The sequence below is a fragment of the Bubalus kerabau genome, chromosome 11 (assembly GCF_029407905.1).
Source record: "Bubalus kerabau isolate K-KA32 ecotype Philippines breed swamp buffalo chromosome 11, PCC_UOA_SB_1v2, whole genome shotgun sequence".
NCBI classification, from domain to species: domain Eukaryota; kingdom Metazoa; phylum Chordata; class Mammalia; order Artiodactyla; family Bovidae; genus Bubalus; species Bubalus kerabau.
The window spans coordinates 8,860,150-8,877,039 of record NC_073634.1 but is presented as its reverse complement, the minus strand read 5'-3'; the positions used below and the strand labels follow the sequence as shown (position 1 = coordinate 8,877,039).

General features: G+C 49.0%; 1 protein-coding gene and 1 non-coding gene across 2 annotated transcripts in view; one reads left to right on the top strand and one right to left on the bottom strand.

The window, feature by feature from the left end:
- Positions 1–16,890, bottom strand: part of NPAS2 (neuronal PAS domain protein 2) — a 249,044-nt gene that overhangs the window by 129,924 nt on the left and 102,230 nt on the right. The gene's annotated exons all lie outside the window — the stretch shown is intronic.
- LOC129623916 (Z6 small nucleolar RNA) lies at positions 5,585–5,664 on the top strand. Its single transcript, XR_008700665.1, has one exon. It is a non-coding gene; the product is annotated as a Z6 small nucleolar RNA (small nucleolar RNA).

Sequence of the window (16,890 nt, the reverse complement as noted above, 5' to 3'; positions counted from 1 at the left end):
AGAGCCACCCACTCTTGCAACCCCAACTCTTGTCAAGCGGGGCCATTCTCAGCACCATCCCTCGCATTCTGCGACTTGGGAAAGTTGAAGTGGATGGGTCTACCCTTCACCAAAGCTCTCCCCACCCCTCCTGGCCAGCTGGTTGGGGCCTCACAGAGCTGGACTCCTAGGAAAAACCAAGGAAAGCCCCCCACTCAGTGAGGACCCGTGACCCTGTGACCCCCCCCCCCCCCCGCCCCAAGCCTCTCTAAGGTCAAGGCTGAGGATTTATCTGCCTGTTAAAATCATGATGCTCCCTTCACGTTTTCCTTTTTCCAAGGGTCTGATGATTCATTATTCAGGGCAACAGTGACATAAACAATGAAGGAATGGAAGGGGAAAGTTAGAAACTTTGTCATTCAGCAAATGTGCAATGACATCGTTCAGTTAGCAAAGACTTTCCAAAAGAGAAAGCACAGCTAAACCTGGATCAAAGGTCATCCTAACATGACATGTGATTCTTGCAACCTTTGGGGACATCACTGACAATTCCTTTTAGGAGCTCCTTTCTAAAGAGTTCAGACTGCACAGCGTAAACCAGACTTCATGAGAGAATCTCATGGGTGACAGTGTGTGGTCAGGATGTGGACCACAGATGCCTATAAGAATCACCACGAGGGGAAAGGAGATTTGTGAGTCATGCTCGGAACTAAGTCAGTGAAAGCCTCTGTCGGGAGCTGCCACAGACAAACGGAAATGAATTCACAAACCGCTGCTGCAGCCCTGCACCCCCGTCCACCAGACAGTTGGTCCTCACGCTCCCTCGCGCCTGGAAGCGCTCAGCCTAACAGGCTCAAGTTTGCCAAGAGAGCCCAAGAAAAAGATGTCCTGAAATGAGAAGTCAAATTTGCTTTGAACGCCCAGGCTGTGGAGTTTGTGGTTTGATATTAGGACTTCAAATAAATAATGTTTAATAAAGGTACAGGATGCTTCTGTAACTGTTGCTGTTGTTCAGCTGCTCAGTCGTGTCTGACTCTTTGCAACCCCATGGACTGCAGCACGCCAGGCTTCCCTGTCCTTCACTATCTCCTGGAGCTTGCTCAAACTCATGTCCATTGAGTCGGTGATGCCGTCCAACCATCTCATCCTCTGTCATCCCCTTCTCCTCCTGCCCTCAAACTTTCCCAGCATCAGGGTCTTTTCCAATGAGTCAGCTCTGCATCAGGTGGCCAAAGTATTGGAGTCTCAGCATCAGTCCTTCCAATGAGGCAGGAAAAACTAGTTTGGAGCTAATGAGACCTAGGTTTGTGTGTCCTCTGGCCTCTGTCCTTCACTCAGCATTGTGGTCCAGACGGAACCTGGGAATGATGACCTCATCTGTAAATGGGGGATGAGCCCTCACTGTCCTCCTAAGAACACATCAGGACGGCTCATCTGCATTTAGCAGAGAGCGGGCTGGGTGAGAAAGGTGAACTGCCCCCTTGCTAAGGCACAGTGAGCCATAGTGACCTTGGGATGAGGCCAGCGTCTTTAGAGCTGCAGGTAACTTACCGGCTGCTGCACACCTGGTTGGCACTGAGTAGCCTTATTGTGCATCGTCTTCCCTTTTCTCTCATCATTGCAATTATCTCATTTTTTTACAGTTTAAACAGAGAGCACTGCCCTCCCTGGAGAAGGCAATGGTACCCGACTCCAGTACTTTTGCCTGGCAAATCCCATGGATGGAGAAGCCTGGAAGGCTGCAGTCCATGGGGTCACTGAGGGTCGGACACGACTGAGCAACTTCACTTTCACTTTTCACTTTCATGCATTGGAGAAGGAAACGGCAACCCACTCCAGTGTTCTTGCCTGGAGAATCCCAGGGACGGGGGAGCCTGGTGGGCTGCCATCTATGGGGTCGCACAGAGTCGGACACGATTGAAGTGACTTAGCAGCAGCAGCAGCAGCAACTGCCCTCCTGGCAAAGGCAGGGTGCTCCAGCCCACCACCTCTTCTCCGAGCCCAGGGGCCCCACAGAACACTCCCCTGACACTCCCAACTCTACCGTAACTTACTGTGTTCCTTTCACAGGTACCCCATGAAGTTAGACCATCCCACGCTCCCTCTGTCAGTTCCCGATGTACAACTCAGCTCAGCCCAGTTCCCCAGGGGAAGCAGGTGCTGCCTGGGGTGGGGTTTTCCCCTAAGATGGGGGAATGAAGGTCCATCCACACCACCTGGACACCTCTCCCCACCTGATGTGAGAGCCTGGGTTGATCTGGTGCTCTAGTTGGGAAACTGGTCATGGTGACTGATGCTCAGACCTGTCTGCGCTAAAAAAAAAAAACAAACAAAAAAAACAGGTGGATGCCTTGAGCTCGGCGGTGTGTCTGCTGTGGGTCATGCTGCTCCTGACATGTTGTCCCCAGGGCCCTGGTCCCACTCAGCAGGGAGCAGCCTCTGATGAGGGAGGTGGTACCACCCTCCAGTGAGCAGCTGAGCTCGTGAGACGAAGGGCCCATCACAGGAAGGCCCTGTGGCCACGGTCATGTTTTAGAATGCGCCACAGTTTGGTTAAAGGACAGTTTACAACAGGAACCATGTTGTCCCCTCTTGTGCCGGATGCTGCCCTCCAAATGTCCCCACGGCAAAGCACAGCAATGCCCGGAGTCTCCCTAGGGCTCCCCAGCAACATTGTGTACCCTGTCTCTCCAACCCTGGCCACCGCTGTGAAATGTACGCCAGGGTTTGCAGGACAGGTGGGTCACAGGTAGCCCCTAAATGTCCCAGAAGCTGGCATTTCTCCTTAACACTCACAGATCCTTTGCACAAAGTCTAAAGAAAGGCCTGCCCTCTGGACATGAAGGGAAGATGAGGTCCAGAACAGAAGCAAACAGTACATCAGGCAGGAAACCCCCAGCAAACCACCTCTCTTCCCTCACCTCAGAGCGGGGACTTGAAGAATCTCTGCTGAGAAGACGCTGCCGTGGGCAGGACAGCCACGGGCTGAGACCCAGTCCTGTTCACCAAGCAAGCAGAACACTGGCAGGTCCAGAAACGTCTAGTTTTCACATGTTTAACAGTCAACCTGAAAGGATTGGAAAGGTCCAGTTTTATACCTTTGGGTTTTCACGGTGTAAGTTAATGGTAAGCTAGAGGACCTCCATCCTTACTCACATCCATCCCTGGACAGCAATCTCCGGACGTGACACCAAGTGATGCACAATTCACCCACCAGCCCAACACCCCTCCTACCTGAGCTCTGAAGCCCAACATGGAGGCGTCAGGGTGTTAGGGTATCAGGGTGAAGGCAAGACATGACCCCTCCTCAGGACACTCAGCCAGGGCTCTGGGATGAGAAAGCACAGGCCCAGAATATTTTGGGAGGCATATTAAAAGATACTTGCTCCTTGGAAGAAAAGCTATGACAAACCTGGACAGCATATTAAAAAGCAGAGACATCACTTTGCTGACAAAGGTCCATCTAGTCAAAGCTATGGTTTTTCCAGTGGTCATGTACAGATGTGAGAGGTGGACCATAAAGAGTGCTGAGCACCAAAGAATTGATGCTTTCAAAGTGTGGTGCCAGAGAAGACTCTTGAGAGTCTCTTGGACAGCAAGGAGATCAAACCAGTCAATCCTAAAGTCAAACCAGTCAATCCTGAATATTCATTGGAAGGACTGATGCTGAAGCTGAAGCTCCAATACTTTGGCCACCTAATGTGAAGAGCTGACTCATTGGAGTAGACCCTGGTGCTGGGAAAGGTTGAAGGCAAAAGGAAAAGGGGGTGACAGAGGATGAGATGGTTGGATGGCATCGTCAACACAAGGGACATGAATTTGAGCAAACTCCAGGAGCGAAGGACAGGCAAGCCTGAAGTACTACAGTTCATGGGGTTGCAAAGAGTTGGACATGACTGAACAACATGTGCTGGGTACCTGATACATGAGTTAGTGACATAAACCCCAGGTAAAGCTAAGCTTCTGGTTTTCCCATGTCCGCTTATTCGATCATGACGATTTCATTCTACTTTTCTTCCCTGGATGACCCTAAGAGATACCATCCTGTGCCCACAGCAGCAATGCAGGGACATGCAGCTAAGAATAAAATTATGACAGGCCATCATTAAAAAGTCTACAAGTAACAAATGCTGGAGAGGGCGCTGAGAAAAGGGAACCCTCCTACACGGTTGGTGGGAATGTAAATTCACGCAGCCACTCTGGAAAACAGCATGGAGGTTCCTGAAAACACTAAAAATAGAGCTACCATATGATCCAGCAATCCCACTCCTAGGCATATATCCAGAGAAAATGATAATTCAAAGAGATACATGCCTCCCTATGTTCACTGCTGCACTATTTACAGTTGCCAAAGCATGGAAATAACCTAAATGTCCATTAACAGATGAATGGATAAAGAAGATGTGATACATATATATATATATATATATATATATATATGTATAAACACACAATGGAATATGTGAGTCATCAACAAGAATGAAATAATGCCATCTGCAGCAACATGGATGCACCTAGAGATTAACGTGCTAAGTGAAGACAGAAAGAGACAGGCAAATATCATATGATATCACCTACACCCGGAATCTAAAATATGGCACAGGCGAACTCACCCGCAAAACAGAAACGGGGTCAGACATAGAGAAGAGACTTGTGGTTGCCAGAGGGGGAGAGGGAGGGCTGGACCGGGAGGTTGGGATTAGCAGACACGAACTATGACATAAGAACAAGGTCCTTCTGTACTGTACAGCACGGAGAACTCTACTCAGTATCCTGTGATAAACCATAATGGAAAATGTGAACAAGAATGTCTATATATGTATACCTGAATTACTTCATTGTACAGCAGGTGTTAAACACATCATAAATCAACTCTACTGCAATAAAATACAACTTGAAAGTGAAACTTTTAGTGGCTCAGTCATGTCAAACTCTCTGAGACCCCATGGACTGCAGCCTGCCCGGCTCCTCTGTCCATGGGATTCTCCAGAGCTGGGCAGCCCTGTGTTTGGGTGCTGGCCCTAGGTCACCTCAGGCCTCAGGTCCTAACTCTTTAGACTAATGGAAAACGGGACAACCAGATTAAATCACGTTCCTCCGAAGATTGCCATCTGTACGACTCAGAAAGCTCCTTGCTCCGCCTGGCTCCTCTGGACAGTGCTAAACAGGCTTAGCCTTCTGTAGGCAAACAGGAAAAGTAGGTCAGCTCAGCAACATGGTTCTTGACCAGTGACGAACCAGTGGCACGAAGGCCGGGCGGCAGTGAGAGAGGGGCAGCGCCTCCCCAGCCCTCCTCCACCCAGGCCATCCCCTCCCGTGGAGGCTCTGGGCACCGCCCAGGGGGCTCAGACAGCCGTCGGGAACAGAGACCCAGGGAGTGAGGAAAACTCAAAGGAAGTGTAGAGAAAGTGGTTCTTGAAAAAAACCAAACTGCAGGAAGAGCAACCCACTCCAGTGTTCTTGCCTGGAGAATCCCAGGGACGGGGAGCCTGGTGGGCTGCCGCCTCTGGGGTCGCACAGAGTCGGACACGACTGAAGTGACTTAGCAGCAGCAGCAGGAAGAGAACAGTGTATACTCTGACTTCCCTGCCTTCAAAGACAAAACCGTGGTGGAATAAGCTGCTTCTCTCACAGCTCTGAAGCCTGGGTGGAGGCTTCAGGGTGTCAGGGAAAAGGCAAGACACGACCTCTCCTCAGGACGCGCAGCTGGGTCTCAGGGTAAGAGAGAACAGTCCCAGAACATCTTTTGGGAGGCATTGTGCTGGGGACCTGGTACGTCATGGAAAGTTCAGGTGAAGCACAAACCACTTACTTCTAAAGGAAACCAACCCTGAACAGTCACTGGAAGGACTGATGCTGAAGCCCCAATACTTTGGCCACCTGATGTGAAGAGCTGACTCATTGGAAAAGACCATGATGCTGGGAAAGATTGAGGGCAGGAGGAGAAGGGGACGACAGAGGATGAGATGGTTGGATGGCATCACCAACTCCATGGTCATGAGTCTGAGCAAACGCTAGGAGGTGGTGAAGGACAGGAGAACCTGGTGTGCTGCAGTCCACGGGGTCACAAAGAGTCAGACACAACTGAGCGACTGAACAACAACAAAAGCTCCGCTTCTCATTTTCCGATCGTGACTGTCTCATCCTATGCGTTTCCCCTGGATGGCCCTAACAGACACCACCCTGCACCCTGATAAATTGTGCCCTTTTGACAACGCACACGAACGCTGCAAGCCATCCATGGAAGAGGCTCCCTCCACCCTTCACTGCTGGTAACCACTGGGCACTCACTAGGGGTAAGGCTGGACTTGAGTCAGCGGTGCCAAGACCAGCGGGCCCCGAATCCCAGGCCGGAGGGCAGGCCCCGCAGTGTCCCTACGATGCCTGTGTTCAGTGAGGCTGCAGCCGCACAGATGGAAAGCCCACCCCTTTGGCCTCTCGGACTCAGAAGTTGGATGAAGCATCCGACAATGGGAGGGAGGCTCCCCCGAGGCCTGGGTGATCTAACCAACTTCCAGGTCCTGGTGTCTGAAGTCTCAGCACAAACCTGGAGGCTGATGCTGGGGTCCCCGGGCAGGGGGCCAGATCCTGCTCCCCAGGGCTCCCAGGAAGGACAGGGCGCCTAGCTCACCCCAGAAAAAGCTCACTGGTGCCCCTGGAGCAGGAGCAGACCCAAGTCAGCCTGGGGCACCCCAGAAGCTTCCCAGCAGAGCAGTGGCCCTGTGGCCCATGGCGACCAGGTCTGTAAACGCAGGTATGTAAGATGCTGGGCATTGTTTCCCCTATGTTTCATTTCTGTAACAGGGGCATCAGAAGGTTTTGTCAAGAATATTTTGAGATATGTCCACATCTAAAAACCCATGACTTCGGGAATGTTCGCCCAGACTCTTTCAGCCACGACCTTTTCTGAAAAGTTTTCTCGAGAACAGGGGCCAGAGCATCACTGGGCCTCGACACAGTCCCTCCTCCTCCTCCTGGCCCTCAAGTCTTTGTTCACATGCTTGTTCAGCACACATGCTGTGCCCTGGCGCCCCTTCCCTGCCCACCCTCCAACCAACAGTGAAGATCTGATGCATTCAAAATGTGACTGTGCTTTAACTCGCCAAGCGACCACAGGTAAGTCACTGAGCCTCTCTCTGCTCCAGCTCTCACCTTCACAGGGCAGCTGAGATTTAAGGACACAATAGCTGTCAAACACCTAGATGGGGAGCTTCGGAGTAAAAGGTCAAGGCAGGTTAGCTCAGATGGGTGGGATTATTAGAGCAATCCAGGAAGCCTTCAAAAGGTGCTGGCCCTTATCTCAGTAACAGATGCTAACCACGGACGTCAATTAGCTTCATTTTCAAATTCCAAACATATTTACCAGCTCCCAGGGAACCTGCAAGGCAAGCCCTTTCAAACATCCCTTGCAATCCAAAAGGTTCCCATACAGTGATATCAGCTTGCATAGCAGTATTTTCCCCAAAGAGCAGGTGATAAACAACATTTCTGTGAACTGAATCAGACTTTACGTGTGTGAGTGGCTCTCGGCCCACCCGCTTGAGGACCACGAGTCCCGCCCTTTCCTCCGGACCCTTCTGCAAAGTAAAGCTCATCACCACCTCTTAGTCTCCTTAGCAGACTATCACACACCTGGTTTCCATGAGGCCACAACTAACAACTTCTAAACTTTGAAATCCTGGGTAAAATGGGAGAAAGTTCGGATACTTTAAAAAATTTTTTAATAATTTATTTTATATGTTTAGCCAAATTTAGCAAAGGGGAGAGTGAAATGCTCTTCAAATCAGTAGACCCTGTTAGTCCAAACTACTCTTCAATGCATTTATTAATCAATTCAGCTTTATCACAAAGCATGTTCCAATTACTTGATTACTTAACTAAGCAATTCAGTATATTTACTGGTGTTATACTCTTTTTTTTGTAGAGGCACTTTTTTTTTTTTAATTTTTATTTTATATTGAAGTATGGTTGGTTTGCAACATTGTATTGGTTTCAGGTGTATGGCCAAGTGATTCAGTTATATATATACATATATATGTATAAACGTTTTCAAATTCGTTTTCCACGCTGGTGCTATATTCTTATCTTCACCTGGGTCATGCAGTCTTCAGGCCTTAGAATATGCTAAATTCTTGAGTCCATGAAAAAAACTATCAGATTCTTTAGAACAGAACAAAATCATTATTCCAAGGCCACACTCAGATTTGGGAATGTTACAAACATAAACAGAAATACGTTTCATTTTCACAAGCTTGTTTGAGAGAAAAGGAAACCAACCAACAAATGAAACAAAAGGAGATGGTCTAGTTTACATGAAAATATTAAAAAGCTGCCTCATTGTTTTCAGAGGGAGAAGCAGTGCATATTTATAGTAATCCCTTCCTGCTTTCTTTCAGAATGAAAGAGTCAAGATCTTAGGCCATTTTTCATTAGGTAAAATGCAGTTCATTATTGAAAAGGGGGTGGCAGAGGATGGGATGGTTAGATAGCATCACTGACTCAATGGACATGAATTTGAGCAAACTCCGAGGAAGACCTGGGTTTAGTTTCTGGGTTGGGAAGATCCTCTGGAGAAAGGAATGGCTACCCACTCCAGTATTCTTGCTCGAAGAATTCCATGGACAGAGGAGCCTGGCAGGCTACAGTCCATGGGATAGCAGAGTTGGACACGACTGAGTGACTAACACTTTTTCTTTCCAGGAGATAGAGGAGGACAGAGGAGCCTACTGTACTGCAGTCTGTGGGGTCCCAAAAGAGTCAGGCACGACTGGGTGACTGAACAACAAATATAAGTATTCATATATACAACTATAAAAAAAATAAATCTTTCTGAACTGTTTCTTCTAGAAATATTGTCTCTTTTTTTACCTATACTCACTGAACTACTCATTCAAAATGTTTTCTTCCTTCACATGATTTCAACTGTTTACTCTGCCGTGTTCCAGAGTAGAAGTCCAGTTCATGTCTATATCAGAATGACAGGCCAGCTCACACAAGTCCAGTTCATGTCTAGGTCAGGCCAGCTCACACTGGGAGTCTGTTCCTAGCCCTGCACATGCTAACATTGTGAGGCCATGAAAAATTAACAACAACAAGGCCTTTCTCAGCTACGATTTTAACAATGTGTGGCTGTGTGTGTGTGTGTGTGCGTGTGCGCCCACGTGCTCAGAAGTGCTGCATGGCAACACGATCAGGCGGCAGCGCTGAAGGATCTGTAGCATCGTGGGACCAAGAATCCCAGGGGCAGGAAGAGCACGTCCATATCAGAGGCAGGATTCTGACGAGCTGTACAAAGCACCTGCTTTCCTCTTTCTGTCGTCTCTTATCTGGGCTGCAGAAAAACAGATGCAACCAAGGCAATGAAGGAATGTTCTGTCTTCCTGAGGTACTGTTTGCTTTCTGATAAGCTCCTAAGTGCCCTCATATGCCCACAGGGAGAAGGCAAGAGCGTGACAAGGATTTAGAGAGGCAGGAACTGAATCTGGGAAGAAGAGACTCATGGAAACTTTAAAATACTGAAAAACATCATGTGTCTGCATGTGTGCTCAGTTAGGTCCGAATCTTTGCAACCCCGTGTGAAATGCAGCAGGACCCTAGGGAACCCACCTAGGGTGGAATCCACCATGCCCCCACCCCCACGTTCCCAGCCTGCCTTTTGTCCGTGGAAAACTTTAGTCGAATAATAAGTTTAATCAGAGAAATGAGAACATATAAAGAAAAACAGTAAAAGGAGCCCAAATAATCATAATGTAGTCCTTAAGCATCGTCCAGGAGTTCCTTGACTTCTCAAGGGCTCAGTTCCTTCTCAAGGGCTATAGATAATATTCATAGCCATATGCTGTGAGCTGTCTTACAGAGACTGAAACCCCAGGTGGGAGAAATTAACTGCATGATGACCAGACTGTACCCACGACACAAGCTGCCACAGTTCGGGGAAATGACCTCAAAGCAATGGGAACAAATGGACCAAAACCACCAAGATGACACTGGTCAAACCACTGATGACCAATTTGGAGATGACTGTCAGAACTGACTGTGCTGTTTCTGCATGTAGTTCCCCCCACCCCAACCTCTGTCTATAAAATCTCCTGCCCGACTGGTTGCCAGTGGTGGGGGGAAGTTGGCCTTTGGACAGATGTCTGCCACCCCTCCCCTCCAGTGGTCAGCATCTGAAAATAAAGTAAATTTCCTTTCCATCAACCTGGCCTGTTAATTGGCTTTTGGGCAGCAAGCAGCTGACCCCCACACACCTTTTGGTAACACACGGACTGTAGCCTGCTGGGCTCCTCTGTCCATGGCATTCTCCAGGCAAGAATATTGGAGCAGGTTTCCATTTTCTACTCCAGGGAATCTTCCTGACCCAGGGATCGAACTCGTGTCTCTTGAGTCTCCTGCATTGGAAGGTGGATTCTTTACCACTGAGCCACCAAGGAAGCCTGAAAAATATCATGGTTTTACTCAAAAGCTTCCCTGGTGGCTTAGACGGTAGAGTGTCTGCTTGCAATGCAGGAGACCTGGGTTCAATCCCTGGGTCAGGAAGATCCCCTGAAGAAGGAAATGGCACCCCACTCTAGTACTCTTGCCTGCAAAATCCCATGGACGGAGGAGCCTGGTGGGCTACAGTCCTGGGGGTCACAAAGAGTCAGACACAACTGAGTGACTTCTCTTTACTCAAAAGCAAGCATCCTGAAAGATGCCCTATGGGACTGTAGCCAGAGCTGGCTTGGAATCCAGAACCAGGGTCAAGCTCTCTCAAGTGCCTGCCTGTTTTAGGGGGACCTGGAGAGGGGGAAGGATGAACAGAGAGGAGTCTGGAGTGGGGGGGTTCCCATGGAACCAGGGGCTGCCCTCTGCCTCCCACAAACCACAAAATGCTGAGGGCTGCATCCACCCTCCAGGGCTACATAGGAAGACTGCTCGGTGTGGGAGGGCCTCCTCAATCAGTGGGCACGTGGAACCAAGAGGCTTCTGTGGACTCTGGGGTCGGCTCCGACACCCACAGGCTGGATGACCTCAGGCAACCTCCTGCTTTTCTTTCCAACTGTGGTTCCTTCCTTTGGCAGAATAAGAAATAACTTTGTAATAGAATACTGTATAAAATGTGGTCTTCTCCATGGAGACAGCCTAAATACTCACTGACAGACGAATAAAGGAGAGTGGTGTATACAGATGATGTGGGTTTTCTTGAATGAACTTTTTGGCCAACACTCCACCCCCTCACATACACACACACACACACACACAAAGTGGAATATTACGCAGCCATAAAGAGAGTGAAATAATGCTATACACAGCAACATAGACGGCCCTAGAGATGATACTAAGTCAAAGACAAATAAGATAATCACTTCTATGTGTAATCTGAAATATGACACAAACAAACTTATCTGTGAAACAGAAAGAGACTCACAGACACAGAACAGACTTGTGGCTATCAAGGGGGCAGTGGGGGTAGGGGAGGGGCAGATGGGGAGCTCAAGATTAGCAGATGTAAACTAGTATATACAGAATGGATAAACACAAGGTCCTACTGCACAGCACAGGGGACTCTCTTCAATATTCTGTGATAAACCAGAGCAGAGAAGAACATAAAAAAGTGTGTGTGTAAATAAAACTGTGGACTACAAGGAGGTCAAACCAGTCCATCCTAAAGGAAATCAACCCTGAATATTCATTGGAAGGACTGATTCTGAAGCTGAAGGTCCAATACGTAGGCCACCTGATGCAAAGAGCCAACTCACTGGAAAATACCCTGATGCTGGGAAAGATTGAGAGCAGAAGGAGAAGGGGACGACAAAGGATGAGATGGTTGGATGACATCACTGACTCAATGGACATGAATTTGAGCCAGAACTCTGCTGCTAAGTCGCTTCAGTTGTGTCCGACTCTGTGTGACCCCATAGACGGCCTCCCACCAGGCTCCCCCATCCCTGGGATTCTCCAGGCAAGAACACTGGAGTGGGTTGCCATTTCCTTCTCCAATGCATGAAAGTGAAAAGTGAAAGTGAAGTTGCCCAGTCGAGCCCGACTCTTGGCGCCCCCATGGACTACAGCCTACCAGGCTCCTCCGTCCATGGGATTTTCCAGGCAGGAGTACTGGAGTGGGGTGCCATTGCCTTCTCCTGGGATACGGTGAAAGACAGGGAAGCCTGGCATGCTGCAGTCCATGGGGTCACAAAGAGCCAGACATGACTTAGGGACCACACAACAACAAACCGAAGTGATCAACATTTAAAGTCAACTATAATCACTAGATGGTGACTGCAGCCATGAAACTAAAAGGTGCTTACTCCTTGGAAGGAAAGTTATGACCAACCTAGACAGCATATTCAAAAGCAGAGACATTACTTTGCCAACAAAGGTTCGTCTAGTCAAGGCTATGGTTTTCCAGTGGTCATGTACAGATGTGAGAGTTGGACTGTGAAGAAAGCTGAGCACCAAAGAATTGATGCTTTTGAAATGTGGTGTTGGAGAAGACTCTTGAGAGTCCCTTGGACTGCAAGGAGATCCAACCAGTCCATTCCGAAGGAGATCAGCCCTGGGATTTCTTTGGAAGGAATGATGCCGAAGCTGAAACTCCAGTACTTTGGCCACCTCATGCGAAGAGTTGACTCATTGGAAAAGACTCTGATGCTAGGAGGGATTGGGAGCAGGAGGAGAAGGGGACAACAGAGGATGAGATGGCTGGATGGCATCACTGACTCGATGGACGTGAGTCTGAGTGAACTCTGGGAGTTGGTGATGGACAGGGAGGCCTGGCATGCTGCGATTCATGGGGTCGCAAAGAGTCGGACCTGACTGAGCAACTGAACTGAACTGAACTGACACTTTAGCTTTTAAAAATGTGGTCTTCACAAGGTCCTCCTGTAGAGCACGTGGAATTCTGGTCAGTGTTATGTGGCAGCCAGGATTGGAGGGGAGTTTGCGGGAGAATGAATACATGTATATGTATGGCTGGGTCCTTCACCGTTTACCTGAAACTATCACAATGCTGTTAATCAGTTATACCCCAAAATAAAAATAAAAAGTTTAAAGTAGGAAAAAAATGTGGCCTTCTGATTACTTGAGGATAGCAATTTTGCCTATGTGCTCTTCTGCATGTGAATTGCCTGCCCAGGTGTCCAGACAGGTGACAAGGAGATAGGGTGGGGAGAGCCTGCCTACAACAGAGCATTCTCTGTCCATGACTGTCCGTGCTAGTCTGCTCTGCTTTTAACTGTGCACATAAATCCTTAAGACTCTGGGACAGGGGGTGCCTGGAGCTCAGGTCTGTGGCTCTCTGCCGGTGAGTCAGACGTAGCTCGGAGGCCTGCCCTCCGGTCTGTCAGATGCCGATGCTGTCAGCGGCAAGGACAGGGCCATGAACCCAGTCTCCCTGGGATCCCATTTGTGCCACGTGTGACCGAGTGTGCCAGTGGTCTGGCATAACCCCCTCACCTTGGACTATATCTGGACCCAGTGGGTCTCGGTCTGGACTAGGATTGAACAAAATTAACCCGTCTGTCTGAAATGTATTAATAATATTGAAGAGGTAAAGTAGCAAGGGGCTTCCCTGGGGGCTCAATGGTAAGTAATCTGCCTGCCAAGCAGGAGGAGTGGGTTTGATCCCTGAGTTCTGAAGACCTCCTGGAGGAGGAAATGGCAACCCTCTCCTACCCCTATAATACTCCAATATTCTTAACTGGGAAATCCCATGGACAGAGGAGCCTGGCAGGCTACAGTTCATGGGGTTGCAATGGATTCTTCAGGCAAGAATACTGGAGTGGGTTGCCATGCCCTCCTCCAGGGGATTGAACCCACGTCTCTTATGTCTCCTGCATTGGCAGGCAGGTTCTTTACCATGAGCGCCACCTTCACAAGATAAGATGATAAAAAAGCAGGGACTTCCCTGGTGGTTCAGCGGTTAAGAGTCCAAGATTCCACACTGCAGGGGGCACAGGTTTGATCCCTGGTCAGGGAACCAAGATCTCACATGACCCACAGCTTGGCTCAAAAAATAAATTAATTAAAATAAATCAAAAACAAGAAAAAGCAGTCCAAAATGCTTTATAAATCAAGGTCTATAGCAGTGCTTCTCAGATGCCCATGGATACCCACATCACCTGAAATCTTGTTAAAGTGCAATTCTGAGCAGGTAGGTCTGGGTGGGGCTGAGGTTCTATATTTCTAAGCAGTGCCCCATGGTATGAAGCTGCAGGTGTATGAAGATTGCTGGGCATGAGTGGTGGGAGGGATGCTAAGTGTCACCTGCTTCTACCAAAAGCAGGCAGACACGGGGGCTCCTTGGTCTGGGACCCCAGGCTGTGCCTCAGACCGATGGTATTAACATTAATTGGCCACTAGGGCTCCTGCCTGACTCTACCACCCCTTCCCTGGAAGGGGTGATTCCCCTGCACCCAGAACCACTGCTAGGGGAGAACCCCTGCTCTGGAGCCTGAATGTCACCCACAGCATCCCAGCCAGTGCCGTCCGTCTCCATGGAAACAGGACACACTACTCTCTCTGGCAGCCTCTGCTAGATCCTGTTAGTTGAACTTACTAGAAAATTCTTCCTGTTAAGCCAAAATACCTGTCCCCGCAAGCTCCAGGCCTTCTACTCATTAATTCTATGTGTTCAAGAGTGACACAGAATGACAGCCCTCAGATCAGACTATTATGCTTTAAATTGAGCTGAAATTCACTTAACTTCATTTAAACATGATCCACAACATTGTGAACATTTCAGTATCATCAAAGAGGCAAATTATTCCTCTCTACCCATATGTGCTCCAGAGATATTTTCTATTGACTTCCACAAAAAGATTTAGAGGGCCTTTTTCCTCTAACTAATTCACAGTCCCTTCCTTTAAAAAAAAAAATCAGTGGTAAGCATTTAAAACCCAGGTTACATCATTTGAACTCAGAAAAATTTTAAACAAGTAAACACTTATAGATGGGTATCAACGAGGATCAACAAAAATCAACACCAACAACATTAGCAAAGATTTCTCGCAAACAAAGCAAGGCAGTTACCTTGACACTGTTGGTGGATCACTGAAGGAGCCTAATGCACATTTCAGATGATGTTTAAAGCCACATGATCATTAAAGAAGAAATGAAGCAGCCAAATCTGTTCTTCTTTTTACAGTTTTACAGATAGCTTTTTTTTTTTTTTCCAGTAGCTGGTGGCTGTGGATCTTTCTCTTGTTTTCACCCAAAGTTGGAAAGATGAGCTACTAGTTTTCTGGGTTCTCAGCTGTTTTCAAAGCATGCCCATTTTGTCACAGGTGACCCCATCTCCTCTCGGCCTGCAGAACACTTGAGCAGGCATGAATATCAGGAAAACTGCCTCTCTTGCTCCCATCTCCTAGCTGAGCTCCTGGGTAGTCCTCTAGAGTCTCTCTTCCCCCTGCTCAGCCTTCCTTAGCATCTAGAGTCCAATGGCCACTGACCCCTGCACAGCCACTTGCTCTCAACTGGTTCCTGGAGACGGTCCTCTGGGGCTGCCCATCTCAGCTGCTGCCAGAGAATCTTCCGTGGACGCCAGGTAACTCTGAATCGTTACCACATTTTGCAATCTGTGTAGGAGTCCAGAGGGCCCTCAACGCACAGCGTTTCTGGGCTTAACTGTACCACCGGTTAACTGACAAATTCTGAAGTCCCCTGGCTGTAAGAGTTTTCACATTTCTCTGGCTTTCAGCCAGATTTAATAAATCCATTTTCCTTGGTCTCTGGTATTGTCCCAAGGCTCTTCCATGGTGGTTTATGGAGTAAAATCAGGAGGGTCCATCTACTGAAGATGAAGTTGAATTTAAGTAAATTGAAGGCACTCCCTAAGACATGTTAGGAAGATGCGGAACCAAGGCTCATGACATAGTCACCTCTGAAGGCTGGAGCGATGGTCACGGTACAGAAGCGTCAGGAGACGGGGCTGTGGGGCTATGTGAAGTGGTGAGACAGTGCCTGTAGCTGTTCTCGAATGAGAAGCTGGGAAGGCTCAGGGCTGCAGGGCCCCTCCCAGGGCCAGGGAGGCTGATGGGGTTTTGCGGGCCAGCCCTTGCGAAGCTGAGCTGTGTAGGAGAACAATCCTCTGAGCCAAACTGGTCCAGAAAGTTCTCTCGTTTTATCTCTTTTATATGGAGCAATTCCCACAGTGATCACACACCTTCCTGGGGGCCTCCAGGAATGAAGTGAACATACCTGTGACCTCCACCTGGCGGCCCAGGGTCGTCAAGATGATCGTGACAAGGGATATTCTGGGAGCAGGCTCCTGGCTGGTGACTGAGTACAAAGTCAAGTGTCCCTGGAACTCCAAGCCTCTTGACTCTGCCATCAGCTTCTCTGGTCCCTGGGCCCCCTGCCCACCTTCGCAGCACTTGTTCCCTGAGCAGGTGACCGCCTCCTCCGATGCCGAGATCTCCGCCTGCCGGAGGAGCCCAGCAGGTGGCCCCGGGCCCTGGCTGTGTGTTCCAGATGGTAAAGAATCTGCCTGCAATGCAGGAGACCCGAGTTTGAGCCCTGGGTCTGGAAGATCTCCTGGAGAAGGAAATGGCAACCCACTCCAGTATTCTTGCCTGGAGAATCCCAGGAACAGAGGAGCCTGGCAGGCTATAGCCCATGGTGTTGCCAAGAGTCGGACATGACTGAAGCGACTAACACACTTCCAGGCAGGTGAGGCGGCCAAGGAGATGGATGTCAGGGCTGAGACCTGAGCTGTGCCAGGAGCACATGGGCTGCCTCTGCCCCAGTAACCACCCTCCACTCCCAACCACTCCGCCCCACCCACCACCCGTTTCAGCTCTTTACTCATTACCACTGATGAAAGCTGTGATTCCCAGGTCTCCCTTGGCAGTGCAACTAGCTGGAGAGCCACTAAAATACAGAGTCCCGGGTCCCTGAGAGATTCTGAGCCTCGTCAGGGAGCCAGGTTCG